Genomic DNA, 15,239 nt, shown 5'->3' with positions numbered 1-15,239 from the left:
CATCTAGTGGTGAAATTGTATTTTGCATTCAAACTAATTTTGCTCTCCAGCGCCTGGCTTTTTCAAATGCGCGTTGCATCTACGGTAGGCGATATGTACCAAAAAGCTTTGACGGGATGTCTTCTAATAGCACTTCGTCGAGTTTTCCTTCAGGTGAACAGGTGTGTTATTTCAAACAAACTGCAACATGACCATAAACAAACGAATGTTACAGTATGAATTACTGACTGTGGAAAACATGAAATATTGTAATTAGTAGTTATGTCTTCTTTATTCGTTATATTTTCTGAATAATGTGCATTGTTAGATATGAAAAAATATTGTAATATAGATTGTAACACTGACCTATCTGTCGAGAAGAAAACTGGCCACTTCAGCGTCTCTTTTGAAATCTTTATCAAGCATTAGCTCTTTCCACCTAGAAAAAGCTTCCCCGACATTAACTCTTGTTTTCTGTAATCTACGGTCATGTTTCCTTTTACGTTCTATTTTTGACTGTTTTGGCGACGATGTTTTCTTCTCCTGTGGCGCGGCATATGTATGGTCCATAATAAGAATGCAATCCAGACTTTTAAACTTGCCGGTGCAGTTTCAAGCGCCTCTCACTGCTCTGCACCTGCGTTTCTGGCTCTGACCGAAAACGCGTTGTGGAAACGCGTTGGCTTAGTACTTTTTGTCCCTCTCTGCTATTATAGTTTTGCAAGATGGCGGAACTACATGGAAGCCTCCGTCGACCTACCCGTCCCATGTATATAAAGATAATAAATTCTTCATTTACGAGGATTAGTTTAAACATTGGCATAGGTATTTGTACACCATTGAGGGCATATTTATGAATAAAAATATTGATTTTAGATAATAAAATACCTAAAAAGTTACTTATTGTCCCTTTAAAACAATAAAAGACCTGAAATATTTCAGTTGGTGTGCAATGAATCTAAAATATATGAATGTTTAATTTTTATCATTACATTATGGAAAAGAAATGAACTTTTATCACAATATGCTAATTTGTTTAGAAGGACCTGTACATGCATACATGCATTCCAGCCTTTTTTAAGATTAGACATTTTTGGTTATTAAAATAGTTATTCAATATGCTATTTTTTATGGCCCATGCATCAGCATCAGAATATTATTAATATTTTTCATGTCCTCACAATATTCCATGTCAAAAGATCATCATTTGACCAGTAAACTATTAATGAAGATCACTACTAAAGTACTACTAATTTTGCTCAGTGTACTAAATTCTTAAAAATTCTTAAAAATTATTATGTGTTGCAAATCCCAAGTCCAAATTAAAATTGTATCCATAATAATTTCAAATTAAATCAATTTGAATCAATATAACAATACTGGGCAAGTGATTTACATTCCTTGGCATAATTTGGATTGGATTGGGAGAGTAATTGTTTCTATTATTGGAATTTTATGGTTAAAAGAGGAGCTTGTGCTAAAGTTAAAGAAAGAGTAATGTATAATGCAACATGCTGTTTGTAGTTGAAACAGACCTTCAGTTTATGACAGCAATAAAAGCGAGACTATAAAGGATAGAAGTACAGTGTGTACAATAGATTGTGAGGTTGTTTAACAACATACCTACATTCAGCTGACTTTTAAAAGACTTGTAGTAGACGAAAACATTTCAGAAGATGTAAAACACTTTTGAAAGTTGTGAGTTTTGAAAATGACATGAGACCTAGGGCCTTTATACAACACATATACCATTATAAAGATGGTAATTCTATCTCTTACAAATTCATTTTCATCTGTTTAAAATTTCAATATGGCATTTGTCCTGAATAAAATCTATTACTGAGTAAATTCCAGATGTCATTTTGACTTCTGAACATTATATATGGGAAATAAGTTATATTTTGATTGTTAACATTTCTAGATAGAGCAACATAATTGCTGAACATTTTAATCAATTGTATTGTTGTCATTTTGTTGATGTAGAATAAAAAATAAAATGAATAAAAATAAAAATAAAATGAAGAAAATATGAATTACCATGTTGCTCTGCCCAAAGTGACTTGAACAACCAGAGCCTTGGAAATTTTAAGTTTCTTTCCACCTTCACCTTTGGCTTGCTTAGTTGATTGCACAGACACTATTGGAAGAGATATGAACTGGATGATGACACTGAATGAACTGACTTTAGATGGAAAATTGACCCTGTTTTTCTCTTCTTGCATAATTGACAAACTATTTTCCTGTTTGGCATTACAAATAAAGGTGACTTGACTTGACTTAACTTTTGACTTGTGTGATATACTTCTCTGTCTGTCAGTGCCATGGCAAAGTCTGTTTGAATGAGAGCTGTGGTGTCGAGGCAACTATGCGTTATCCCCTTTCTCATTGAAATTGTGCTGTTATTTTTGCTAGAACAAAATGCATTTAAAGATTACATTACTATGTTTTTTGCTACTTCATTATTCCAATTACTCTAAAATCATTTGATGTAGCATCTTTTTGTCTTTACATCTCTGCTTGTAATGCAACAGTAAGACAATCAATCAGTGCACATATATTATACTTGTAAATATAAAAAAACGTATTTAGCCGGAGATATCTTCATAGTCAGGGAAAGTAAAGTGTCTTGAGTTGTGTGGAGATGTTTTGTGAGTTTTTGAGTACAATAAAATCACCATTACGAATTCAGTGAATTTATGCCGGGGGAGTTGGATGACTTTTTTGAAAGGGGCTAGAAATGGTTCAAGGAATGAAAATGAACTGTTTTTGCAGGAAAAACAAACAAACAAGAAACTGGAACAAACTCCCTTTCAAAGGGTGTTTAGGGATGCCTTATGCAGTCTGTGTTATGTGGAGATTCCCCTTCCCTCTAAAATCATAGGGACACATTTTTGAGCATGGGTTTCCAGAACAGTTTTTTTTTTTTTTTTTTTTTTGATAATAGGTAACTTATTTCTCTTGGAAAACCTGGCAACAATGTTAGTTTATGTTATATCACTCAGTGAGCGGTAATGTTAGTGCTAGTACAGTGGGAAGAAACATCTTGTTTTTTTTTCTCAAAACATGGGATAAAACAGTGTACAAATTGTTGCTTCATTTTTTGAGATGCATCTATAGGTTTGTTTTTAATGTTAGAGAAAAATGTAATGTGTTAAACTACTATTCAAAGCTTAATTCAGTTTAGCAAAATAATTATTGTTTTGAGTGACACTTTTTTTCTGATGCCATTAAAATGTTTCCTTCCCATGTGAAACACACTTTTTAACATCTCTACTAAATAGTAATGTAATGCTTTTATAGTGACCCCATTGAAAAGAACAGGTCATATTGTCTGAGTGTCAGTATGTGTGTGGTCTCATGCTATGGCTACATCAGCCTGTTTGAATGAGGGATTACAGGAAGAGTAGCTCCAGGCACTTTTGTCTCTCTACACAGCCACTGTGCACCACAATTATCAGTCACAGAGCATGCGCTCTAGCTCTAGTTTTGGCTCACATTCATAATCTGCACTGAACCTAAAATGAGACTGTGGCCACATTATTACCTCCAGCCTGAGTACCTCCACCCGGGGGCTTGACTTTTCCAGTCCAGCGCATCACAGTCTACAGCCACCCACCCCCATGCCCTCCTTTTGTGTGACTCTAAGATCGCCAGAAAATAGACCTCTCCTGGCAACAAGGGGAATGGGGGTGTAACGCTCGTTAGGAATCGCTGTCCATGGTACCTAAATTGGACCAAAAGGGCACTACAGTATATATATATATATATATATATATATATATATGTTGGTGGTTGAGGAGAGACTCCCCCCATGACTGTAAAGCACTGTAAAGGGTGTACAGCAATACACAATAAAGAACTATATAAATTCCATACCATTCATTCATTCATTCATTCATTCATTCATTCCTTCATTCATGTATTCTCGGTATTCTCAGTTTTTTTTTACAGTCCTGCTCCGTACATACAGTGTGGATACTATGTAATTACTATAACAATTACAATAGCTGGGTAATAACTGAATATACCCTTAAACGTAACTGACTTGCTGCCTCACAGCCATTTGATGCAATGACTTTGCCTTTCTCTATGAAGGCATCCCTATAAAAACTATCTATGCTGCCTTCAAAATTCGATCAGAAGAAGGTCCGGAGACAGGAAGTAAAACAGAAATTGGATTCAAACGTGCCTTGATGACTTCCTGACTTGGACTGCATCCTCCGAAGGCAGCATTCTAGAGTTTTTGGATGCAGCCACTGAGTCATCCAAAATTTTTACACGTTAAAAATAAATAAAACTTCATGTTATGTCAATCATGTTTAAACACCGATGAGAGCGAGTCCACTCCTTGTCTTTAACCAAAATGAGCAGGAAGAGGCTGCTGAGAGTGAGGATGCCTTTGAGGACTCGCAGCCTGCTTGCCCAACATCAGTGTTAATTTCATCAATGAAGACAGCGATGAGAAATATTCATTAATGAAACATTTTTCTGTGACTAAGATGAGACGTTGACAAGCAAAAACTAATATCTGATGATAAAAACTATGACGAAATTTATGCAGCGTCTTCTTTAACAAGATGAGATGGGACTATAATGTTATCTAAAGACTACCGGACATTCAAAATACATCCTATAGGCAACTTGTCTTGTCCTTCAAAATGTGTGTCTCTGTCATTGGATTGCAATCAGATAAAGGGCGTTTATCCAAAATGTGAACTGCTGGTCTGAAACAATGGCCTAAGCCCCTGAAGGAGTAGGGATAAGGTAACCAGATATCCCATTTTTTATCCCAGGAGTCACAATTTTTTTGTTGATTAACTTAAAGTTAGTGAGGGCGAGATAGTCAGATTCGCACCGAAAGAAGTGCTCTCTCCCATGCATGCTCCACTTCTTCAGCTCTAATAGGGGCTGTTCACATGCTTTTTTCCCCAAAGTGTTTTGGGGCTTGACCTGCGCTCTCAATTAAGATGCAGAAATTTCAGCAAAGGATAAATGTATGTGCAGTACTAAAAATTGTTTGCAGTAGCTCTGCTATTAAATTTATTTTAAAATGTCTATCCCTGTATAGCTATGATCAGCTGTTCCTTCGGGAAACAATGAAGCTGATTGGTTGAAATGTTTTTATCTCGATGCTGCGCCAACGCGCCTGGAAAAAATTAGCGTGTCACACAGCATGCCGTTATGACCATTATGAATGCACCTGCATTTATTTACATATTAAATAATGAATTTGATCGTGCAAAAGACGCAATATGTGAACGGCCCCCAAAATTATAAATGATATATATTATACTGTAATTTTTATAAGTTGCTTCCCATTCACTACTGTTAAAGTGAAAGTTCACCCATAAAGTTTTTCCAAATTACATCCTTGTTTTAAATTTCTCATAAGATTGATTTGATTGAATGATTTGGTCTAAAGAGAGAATAATTAATGACTATTTTTTGTTTTAACACTATATATAAAATATCTACCAATATAAATGAATGTTGGTAACTGTAGTTTGACTAAAAGTAATGACTAAAAGTTGACAAAAAATTTCTGAATATTTTGGTATTCTATGGATTTATAATTTTTGATATGAAAATTCTATGAATTTTTGTTGACTAAAACTATGAAAGACTCAAAAAGACTAAAATGTGGTTAAGCATTTTCATATCAAGATAAGGACTATGGCTATCAAAATTAACATTGGCCCACATATGACGAGCTGTTTGAAGTTATGTTTTGTGACATAAAAGGTTTGACTCTGCGGTGGAAGCACCAGAATTGTGAGCTCCCTCTGGGGAGTCTAGATGAAAGATTCTTGTTGGGACATAATCACCCACCTCACACAAGTTTTCCCATTCTCCCAGATATTCAAACTGTTGCCATGATGTGTAGATCCATGGCGGCCATGGTAGCTACGAAGAGACATTTCTGGGTAAACCTGGCTGACACTGGGGAGAAGGAGAAAAATATTCTCCTCGATGTTTCGCCTTCAGAGTTCTTTGGAACTCTTTTGGTTTGGGAGGCAAAAGTGCACTACCCAGCTTCTAAAACTTTTATACCGCGCTGGTCCCATCCTGAAGTTATGTATGGCTTTGGCCACAAATTACACTTGTTCCTGATAAAGTTTCCACTTTTGTTCAATCACCTGCTTCACTGATGGTTCAATGAAGAAAAAGAAATAAACAAAGGGGGGTGGGTTTTGAACGTGTTAATGATGTCAATGACTTGCTAAGTATAAGGCTCTAAAAAGCCTCCATAGTTACTGTTTGCTATGTTGGAACTTTTTCATTTCAGACTGATATCTTTACTGTAAAGAGGAAGTATTAGGCTATCCTACCTACTATCCAAAATATCCTGAGTGTGGGGTAGGTTTAGAGTGTACTCTCTTTCCTTTTTAGAGAGTCGTCAGGTTAAGACCTCTGCTCCTAGAGCTTGGCCAGTAGCTAGCTTGGTTTTCGGGCTCTCTCTGAGCCTCCTCAGCTACTGCGAGCGTCGTTAGGCCTCCTCTCACTACATAGGGTGATCTTTATTGAGGCCTATTAGAGCTCAGCTAGGATATTATTTGTATAGTGTAGTTTAATTTAGGGGAAGTCGTGGCCTAACAGTTAGCGACTTGGACTCGCAATCGAAAGGTTGTGAGTTCGAGTCCCGGGCCAACATGAATTGTAGGTGGGGGGAGTGCATGTACTATTCTCTCTCCACCTTCAATACCACGACTTAGGTGTCCTTGAGCAAGGCATCAAACCCCCAACTGCTCCCCGGGCGCTGCAGCATAAATGGCTGCCCACTGCTCTGGGTGTGTGTTCACAGGGTGTGTGTGTGTGTTCACTGCTCTGTGTGTGTGCACTTTGGATGGGTTAAATGCAGAGCACCAATTCTGAGTATGGGTCACCATACTTGGCTGAATGTTACGTCACTAGTGCATAGTATAGATCAGGGGTACTCAAAGGTCCAAATCAGAATTTTCAACAATGAGAAAGGTCCGGAACTATAGGTCATTACAAAACTTGTTTTTAATCAACATGTATTACAAATTAACATTCGTTTTATGAAAAAATAAGGTGGCTCTATTCAAAATACATGAATAACGTGGCAAAACAATTAATTTAAGTGTCTGGATTTTTCTTAACAAAACACCACAAAAGTAACATGGTGCAAAATACAGAGCAGTTTAATGTGAGAAATGGCACTGTCTGTCTCCCATCAGCTGCCGAAACCGTGGCACAAAAGGTGTGGTTGCTAGACGGAGACACTGGCCTAAATGTTCATTAGTCAAGCTGCTGCGGTGTGAGTTCTTTACAGCATTCATCGCTGAGAATGCAGACTCACACCGATAGGTTGACCCAAACATGGTAAGAACACAGATGGCTACTTTCTGTAGATTGTGGAAAATTTCAGATGTGACCATTTTAGTCCAAAAGGTAACAGTGTCACAGTCCACTTCCTGCAAAGCCACATTTTCCTGCAAGTCAATGAGTTCGGTCTGCAAAGATGCCATGCTTGCCCACAGGAAGATGCTCTTGATTTCTTTTGAAAACTCCTCAACATTCTTGACTAGGAATGGAGATGTACTGCAAAGCAGCACTTGTCTGCCTACATTGAAGCCCTCAAAGCGCATCCTGAAATTTTCAGCTAGCTTCTCCAAAAAGGAAAGATGGTGATGATGGTGATTACCATTAGTCTGCCGGAGAAGAGTTGGAAAGTGGATATGTGGCCCTGTGATGTCACTTTTAAAGATCTCCAGCCGCCTTTCAAAGGAGCGCACTGCTGCCATCAGATCACACACTGTGTTGCCTTGGCCCTGGAGCTTCAGATTTAGTTCATTTAGATGAGGTGTTATGTCCACTAAAAAGCCCACAACCTCCATGGTGTCATTATCCCTCAGAAAATCCAAGTTATGTCTGGCTTTGACATTCTTCTGCTGGGACAAAAACATCTCCAAATCTTTCCTGATGGCCCAAAACCTTTCCAAGACTTTTCCCTTACTCAGCCACCTAACATTATTATGAAGGAGTAAGTCGTCATAAGCAGCATTTACCTGATAAGAGAAAGAAAAAATATATATACATATAAATAAATACATTACCTTTTTGTGTTGCATAAATATTCATAAAGTGAACACAAAGACCTTTGTAAGTGCTGTAAAAGTCTGTTGTAAGTAAAGTTTGATGACAACCTTTAATAGTTCCAAATGCATATAATTACATTTTGTTCACAGTTATAAATGATTAAATAAATATAAAAAAAACATTTGTGAAATAAGGGTTGACTTATCATCAGTCAGTGGGGAGATTTCAGTATTTCCTGCATTAATTATGCCTTAGTAACACGTTGATTAAAATTGTTAAAGATGTAAATGCTTTTGCTCTGAAGCCATATTTGCATATATATAGTCTCTCTCTGTGTCTGAGTGTGTGAGTGAGTGAGTGAGTGACTGAGTGACTGAGTGTGTGAGTGTGCATGGATGATCAACACTTAGTAAGCCTCTATTGACCCACACACACAAAAACACAGTAGATGTAAAAAGTCAAATAAATTCTCACCTCAGTCAGGAATGCCCGCAGAAGACGGTGCTGAAGGGCAGAGGAGGCTCTCAGGTAGTTCACAAGCTTCATAATAGTTTCCATGATGTCTGAATATTCTTTTCCAAGGCTAGCACACAGTACGGACTGGTGTATTATACAGTGGTATGTCAGCAGGTCAGAGTGTTGCTCTTTAAGACGCTGAACAGCTCCCTTCTCCTTCCCTATCATGGCTGGAGCACCATCAGTAGTGATGGACACAATATGCTTGAGATCAATTCCCCGTTCATTAAGCATCTGAATGATAGCTTCATATATGTCCTCTCCTCTAGTGTGACAGAGTGGAGTAAGGCCCAGTATGTCTTCACAGAATGTCCCCTTTGCCTTGCTGAAATATCTGACAAACACACATAGCTGGGCTTGGTGTGTGCTATCTGTTGACTCATCCACCGCAAGTGAAAGGCAGGGTGCATTTTTGATTTCATCAGTTAACTAGTTAACTAAGTCATGGGCAAGTACCTCTGTCCTCCTGGTTAATGTGTCATTGGACAGTGGAATTTTCTTAAATTTTTTTGACATCTCCTGTCTTTCCTTTCCCTCAAACAAAGCATCTGCTATCTCCACTCCTTAACTATCTCTGCATCAGTGAATGGCTTCTTGTTTTTGCCTAGTACCCAGGCCACATGGAAAGATGCTTCTGTAGCTCTGTCTTGCTGTGTCACAAAATGCCGTTTGACGTTTCCACTCTTCACAACTCCAACTGTCTCGTTACAAATCAAACAGAATGGCTTCGTGCTGGAATGGGGCAAAATGAACGCATACTTCTCTGTCCAGTCATCTTTGAAAAGTCTATTTTCTTGGTCAACTTTTCTTTTCCTGGACAATGACATCTTACACACCCATTCAAACACTTATATTACTGAGGTGAAGGGTGGCGTTGCGCGACTCGCGCCCAATTACATCCAAACGTTTACACTCACTGGATGTCATGGCAACTGAATCACGGAGGAAAACTTTCAATATATACCTTCGCTTTAATTGCGGAACATCTCCAAAAAGACATAAAACACTAAACAAATGATTTTGACATGCGTTTAATAAAGTAGGAAATCCAGACTTTTAAATCCCTTACACACAATTACTGCTGTTGAAATATGAAATGGAGGCGGGTCCGTATTGAATTCTCTCCGGGTCCGGATCTGGACCGGAGTCCGGACTTTGAGAAGTACTGGTATAGATAGTTTAGTGTTTGGTTACTGCGGCCATTATCAGGCCTCCTCTTGTTATAGAGAGTCATTTTTAGTGAAGCCTGTTCAGTGTGGGGTGTTGTGGGGTCTCGCTTAAAAGGTAGTTATACTGAGACCTCTAATTTTATAGCTCTGCCAGTTGTCAGCTACTTTGTCAGACTCTCTCTGAGCCTCCTCGACTACTGCGGGCATTGTTAGGCCTCCTCTTGCTGTAGAGGGTCATCTTACTGAAGCTTCAGTTCCTTAGAGCTCCACTTGTATAGCAATCATGAGTGGTAGGCTTTTAGTGAGCTTCCTTGCAAAATGTTGAGAAGTATGGAGAGAAGTTAAGGTCTCCTCTTGATTAGAGAGTCAATAATGATGACAACTCTGCTCATAAGATCTCTGTCAGTAGTTAGATAAGTTGTAGGGGCTCTCTGCAGGCCTCCTTAGCTACTGTGTTGTGAGACCTCCTCTCATTATAGAAGGTTATCTTATTGAGGTTTTTGCTCCTTGGAACTCCACTAGAATAGCAATTGTGAATTGTACTGTAGGCCTTCTGTCGGCCCCCTTGTAATACCTTTTTTTTGTCTTCTTTTCTAAAATCCATCTTTATGGTAAGAGCACACTCTGGAAGCTTTGTGCCTTCTCTAAAATCCACATTTTTGGTAAGAGCATGTGCTGACTGCTTTGTACCTTCTCTAAATCCATGTTTACAGTAAAAGCATGTGCTGATAGCTTTGTGCTTTCTCAAAAACCCTGGGTGCTTTGTGACCTTTCTATCTGTGTTTTACCAAAGCAGGTTTGCCAAGCTGACTAAGCTTTCTGTGAGCCTTCTTGATATGGCAAGCACTGAGCTTGGAGCTTGGAGCTTGGAGCTTTACTGCGAGTGTTGTCAGACCTCCTCTCACTACAGATAATTATCTTCATTGAGGCCTCTGCTCCTAGAGCTTGGCTGAGTAGTAGGCTAGTATGCTAGGTCGTTAGGCCTCTCCTCTGGGAGCCTCCTTGGTTACTGTCCTTAGTGTGTGTTGCTAGGCCACCTCTCATTTGAGAGGTGTTGTATTTAGGCCTCCACACTGCAGAACTTTTGTTAGAAACTCTGATATCGCTTTTCCACTAGGGCAAGTGCTAGAGCTGCAGCCGGTGCTTGGCCAAGAGTGGCTCCTGTGTTTCTAATGGCAGGGAGCAGATCCTTTTACATCACCAAACTTTGACAAGAATCACTTGTTATCTCTTGCAGAAGGAGAGCGTTGATCTGTTCTGCCGACCACTGCTGATGTGACATATTTAGTTGTTGTGTTAATGTTGTAAATTTACCTGAATCCATAATGGCTTTTAAGAATGTCCCAAAGGAACTTTGATCAACTGATTGATATCAGTAAGAGGAGTTTCCACTACAAACCTCAGTTTAAAAGGCAACATTCTTAAAATGTTCTATAGGTTCCATAGGTTCTTTTTTTCCTGGCAAAGTTTTTGGGCCAGTTCAGAACCAGTATCTGGGCACCGGCCCAGGATGTTTTTGAGTGGAAAAGTGCAGCCTGGTTCCCAGTTGGGCTCCGACTCTGTCACCAGCCTTGGTATAAGTGCCTCCTTGGACGCTGGTCTGAATATGAGCATAGTTAGGCTTCTTCTCTCCTGTTGTGGCTTCAATTATTGAGAAGCTCTGGTCTATTATTGAGTTGTTGGTGCAGGGATGAGGACGCCTTTGAGTCTTTGGCTGAACCAGTAATGCACTCATTCCTTCAGAATGGCAGCATGGGTATACTGTTACAGATCAAACTTGACCTGTTGAAAAGAGATGGTCTTCATCCCTCTTGGGGAGGTGCCACTCTTTTCTCTAGAAGTATGGTACATAGTCTTAGAGTTTTTACTTGACTAACTGGGGCCCAGGTCAGGAAGCAGACAGACTGGCTGAACTGACCCACTGCTAGCCGCCTCACACCACAGAAGTCACTTAATTCTTGGCACATAGAAACTCTTTCACCTAAATATCACATCATAGAGACTGTGTCTGATCCCCGAACTAGAATTTTTTTTTTTTTTTTACAAAAATTTAATTGAGGTTCAACAAATAAAAAACAAATGCAATACGGATAAAACAATGATAAAGCTCGGCTTATTGAATAACCAGTCCCTTTTCACTAAAGTACTTTTTGTAAATTATATGATCACTGACCATAAGCTATATGTGCTCTGTTTAACAGAAACGTGGATAAAACCTGATGATAACATTATTTTAAATGAGTCTACCCCCCAAGATTACTTTTTTTTAAACAGGAGCCACGTCCAAAAGGTAAAGTGAGAGGTGTTGCTTCAATTTATAACAATGTTTTCAGTACTTCTCAGAGGACAGGCTTCAAGTATAACTAGTTTGAAATAATGGAGCTTCTTTTTACGTTATCCAGAGAAAAAAGTCTTAATGATCCAATATTGTTTGCACTGGCTACTGTATACAGGCCACCATGGCACCATACAGACTTTATTAATTAGCCTGCACTCCGATGCCCTTGTCCTGAAAGTGACTCAACTTGCACGTGTCAGTGTTTATGAATAGATTAAATGAAACAGGACAAATTTAATCTTGACGAACTATGTATCATTATAAAGATCTAAGCCTCAAGCATCGATGACAGTTTTTCAATGGAAAGCTTATAAAGACTGTATTTGCTCCATTTGTGTAAGCAATACATATAAAAAAACATGAACATAAGAAACGCTGTACATACCAGATCCGTCCTAATAATGAGGCATAAACACATCCACAGCTTTAAATCCCGGTTTAGTTAGAAAGGTAAGGGTCCACTGAACATGCATGTTTAGTCCAACAAAGCAATAATGTTGTAATATGGATCATAATTCCTTTGTTTACGTTTCAGTTCTTTAGCGACAGAACTGTTTGCGTCCATTATGTAATAACTCACGGTCGGAAACTGTGTCTTGGTAGTAAAAAAACGGCATGGTTTTGCAGCGTACAGTGTCACAAACAGAATGAGACGATCCACCAGAAAAAATAATGAATGAAAGATAGGCGAAAGATAGTGTATTTGAATTTTGCCGCTTCCTCCTGGGGGCTCTTGATGCGCTCTGACGCACCTGTCAGCTGATGGAGGCTTAACTTATAGCGATCACCTTTTTCTTTGTTTGTTTTAATTTTCAACAGTTTTTATATATGTGAGAGTGTGAATATGTTGAATGTGAATGTATCTGCATGATTAATATCTGTTTGAGTGCAAATCAACCCAAATCAACTCGCTATTACTGCATGATCACGACTATCAAAGTGAACGCGTCCATATGAATAGAGAGAGTGGATTATTTATTTTATGGCACATTTGTGTTATTACCATCTGTATAAGTGGCCATCAGCACATCAGCACTTATATGCATCATAATTCATTGTAAATGCTGCATTTCTAGCAATCTCAGGATTTTTCTTATTATTCTTATTTTTCTGACTCAAATTATTCTTATTGCATTTTTCTAGTGCTAAAATAAATATATGATGCCTAAGTTTCTGTCTGGTGTTTTATAATTGAAAAAAACTATGCAGTGGTATGTTTACTGAGAATCTTTCATTGATTGAAGTTACTCCCATAATTCTTAAACAATATTACAATTTACCATGCCACATCACATCACACCACTGAATCCAGATGCCATTGGTTCCTTGTACAGTTTGTACAGTACACTGAAGATTTTTGAAACACAGATCAGATTACAGCTATTTTGGCGGCAGAGATTTTCAGTAGAACTCTTTAAAATAGATTTTTTCTCATTAAAAGAAAATTCTTCCTAATCCATCCCATTACCCACATAATATATGCTGAGGGTAATTACCATAACCTTGTCTGCATAGTGAGAAGTGCAACCAGCTCTCTAAAGTGTTCTTGCTATAGCCATATGTTTACAGAATAGCAAGAGATTCATATCAAAGTATTCAAATAATCATCAAAGACTTCAGATCTAAAATTAGATTTACCTTCACACGCTGTTTCGACACAACCTCGACTGCTGTTTCTTTTTTTTTTTTTGTCTGAGATGCTAGAGGAGAGAATGCAGCCCGACACACCTCAGGAGGCAGCGAGCGTAATGATTATTGCATTGACTGAAACAACTGATACACATTTGGCAGAATTCCAGCTCTAATTAAGCGTCATGTGGCATTGGAAAGTGCCACTGGCCTTTCTGTGGGCACAGATTCCACTCATCAGCCTAATTCAAATGTGAGGCATGCTCGTGGCAGTTTCTTGAAAAGATCTGGGGTGACAACAACATGCACAAAGTGGGAAGGATCATTTTCTCTTCAGATTTAGGATGGTTCCCTTGTGTTTTTACTCCACAAATCAGAACACTATCATTATACACACATGACATTTTATAACCAATCAGAATGATCTATCAGCAATCACCCCTCCCCCCACCTCCATTTGCATTCAGCATTTTGTTGCATTATACTGCAATCATGAACCAATAACACATAAATCCCAAATACAACAATGACGTTACAGTACAATATGCATACTAAATCTTTGAGAGATGTGATTCACTGTCTTTTGCATTCAAGTGGAAAATGCTTTATTTTTGTAAATGTTTTTTTTTTTTTTTTTGGAGGGGTAAGGTAATGTGCTAAATTTGACCTGACATCATCAGCACATGTAAATTTGCCTTATGTAAAGATGAAAAAAGGGTGTTACTGTCCCCTGAATGAGGGCTGAGCTCAGAAACGTGTCCAATGGCTTGAGCTCATTCTTTCCAGGGCTGGAGGACTGCACAGTTGGAGCAATGCATCAGCCAGTCGCCTTTGAAGAAGATAAACCCATTAAAAGCATGAAGAGCATTTTCATACATCTTAGCTACAGGCAGGTGCTTAGATTAAAAGGGTTTTGATATATTCACTACTCTTTTTGTCCTAACCTCTTTAACAAAGCTCTTGTTTTGTCTGTGGACTACAGTGTCAAATTTACTTTGAGGATCTTATTTAGAATTTGCACAGAAATCATTTCAGCCTTAAAATATGCTACACTACTATATGGAATGATTCATTTTTACAATTTACCATGTAGTTATAACTAGAGAGCAGAAATAAACTTTTGCTATGGTCTGCAAGAAACACTGATTCAGACCTCCATGTAATCATACGTCAGTGGACAATCGCTGACAACATTTTCTGCATGTCGGTTTCAATAGCGGCTGTGTGGCAAAACTCAGTTTCCATAGTGATTGTGGTGAATGCAGTAGATCAGCAGCACAGTCTAGTGAGGAAAGATTGCAGACAATGTGACGTGCTCTGTGTTACACTGTGCTCACCGTGTTCTGTGCATCTGCTTGTATCTTCAGAACAGAACAGGTTCATTAGAATTGAATAATAGTCTAATATAATTAAACACACTGTATATGTTTTTGGCTACAATGATTTGTGTGCATAAACGTCTTTAAAGAGGATATTTGTTCCATTTCTCAGTTTTCTTTAAGAATAAACAATAAAGCTGGCTTAAACATTTAGGCCTTTTTGTAACT

The 15,239-nt window shown here is 38.4% G+C and overlaps 1 pseudogene; it reads right to left on the bottom strand.

The window, feature by feature from the left end:
• The window catches only part of LOC113109268 (calmodulin-like protein 11), a 38,659-nt pseudogene extending 30,821 nt beyond the window's left edge, over positions 1 to 7,838 (bottom strand).
• Between the last annotated feature and the right edge of the window lie 7,401 nt (positions 7,839 to 15,239).

This window comes from Carassius auratus, chromosome 9 (assembly GCF_003368295.1).
Source record: "Carassius auratus strain Wakin chromosome 9, ASM336829v1, whole genome shotgun sequence".
Taxonomy (NCBI): Eukaryota; Metazoa; Chordata; class Actinopteri; order Cypriniformes; family Cyprinidae; genus Carassius; species Carassius auratus.
The sequence above is the reverse complement of the archived record's forward strand: the minus strand, read 5'-3'. Positions and strand labels throughout refer to the sequence as shown.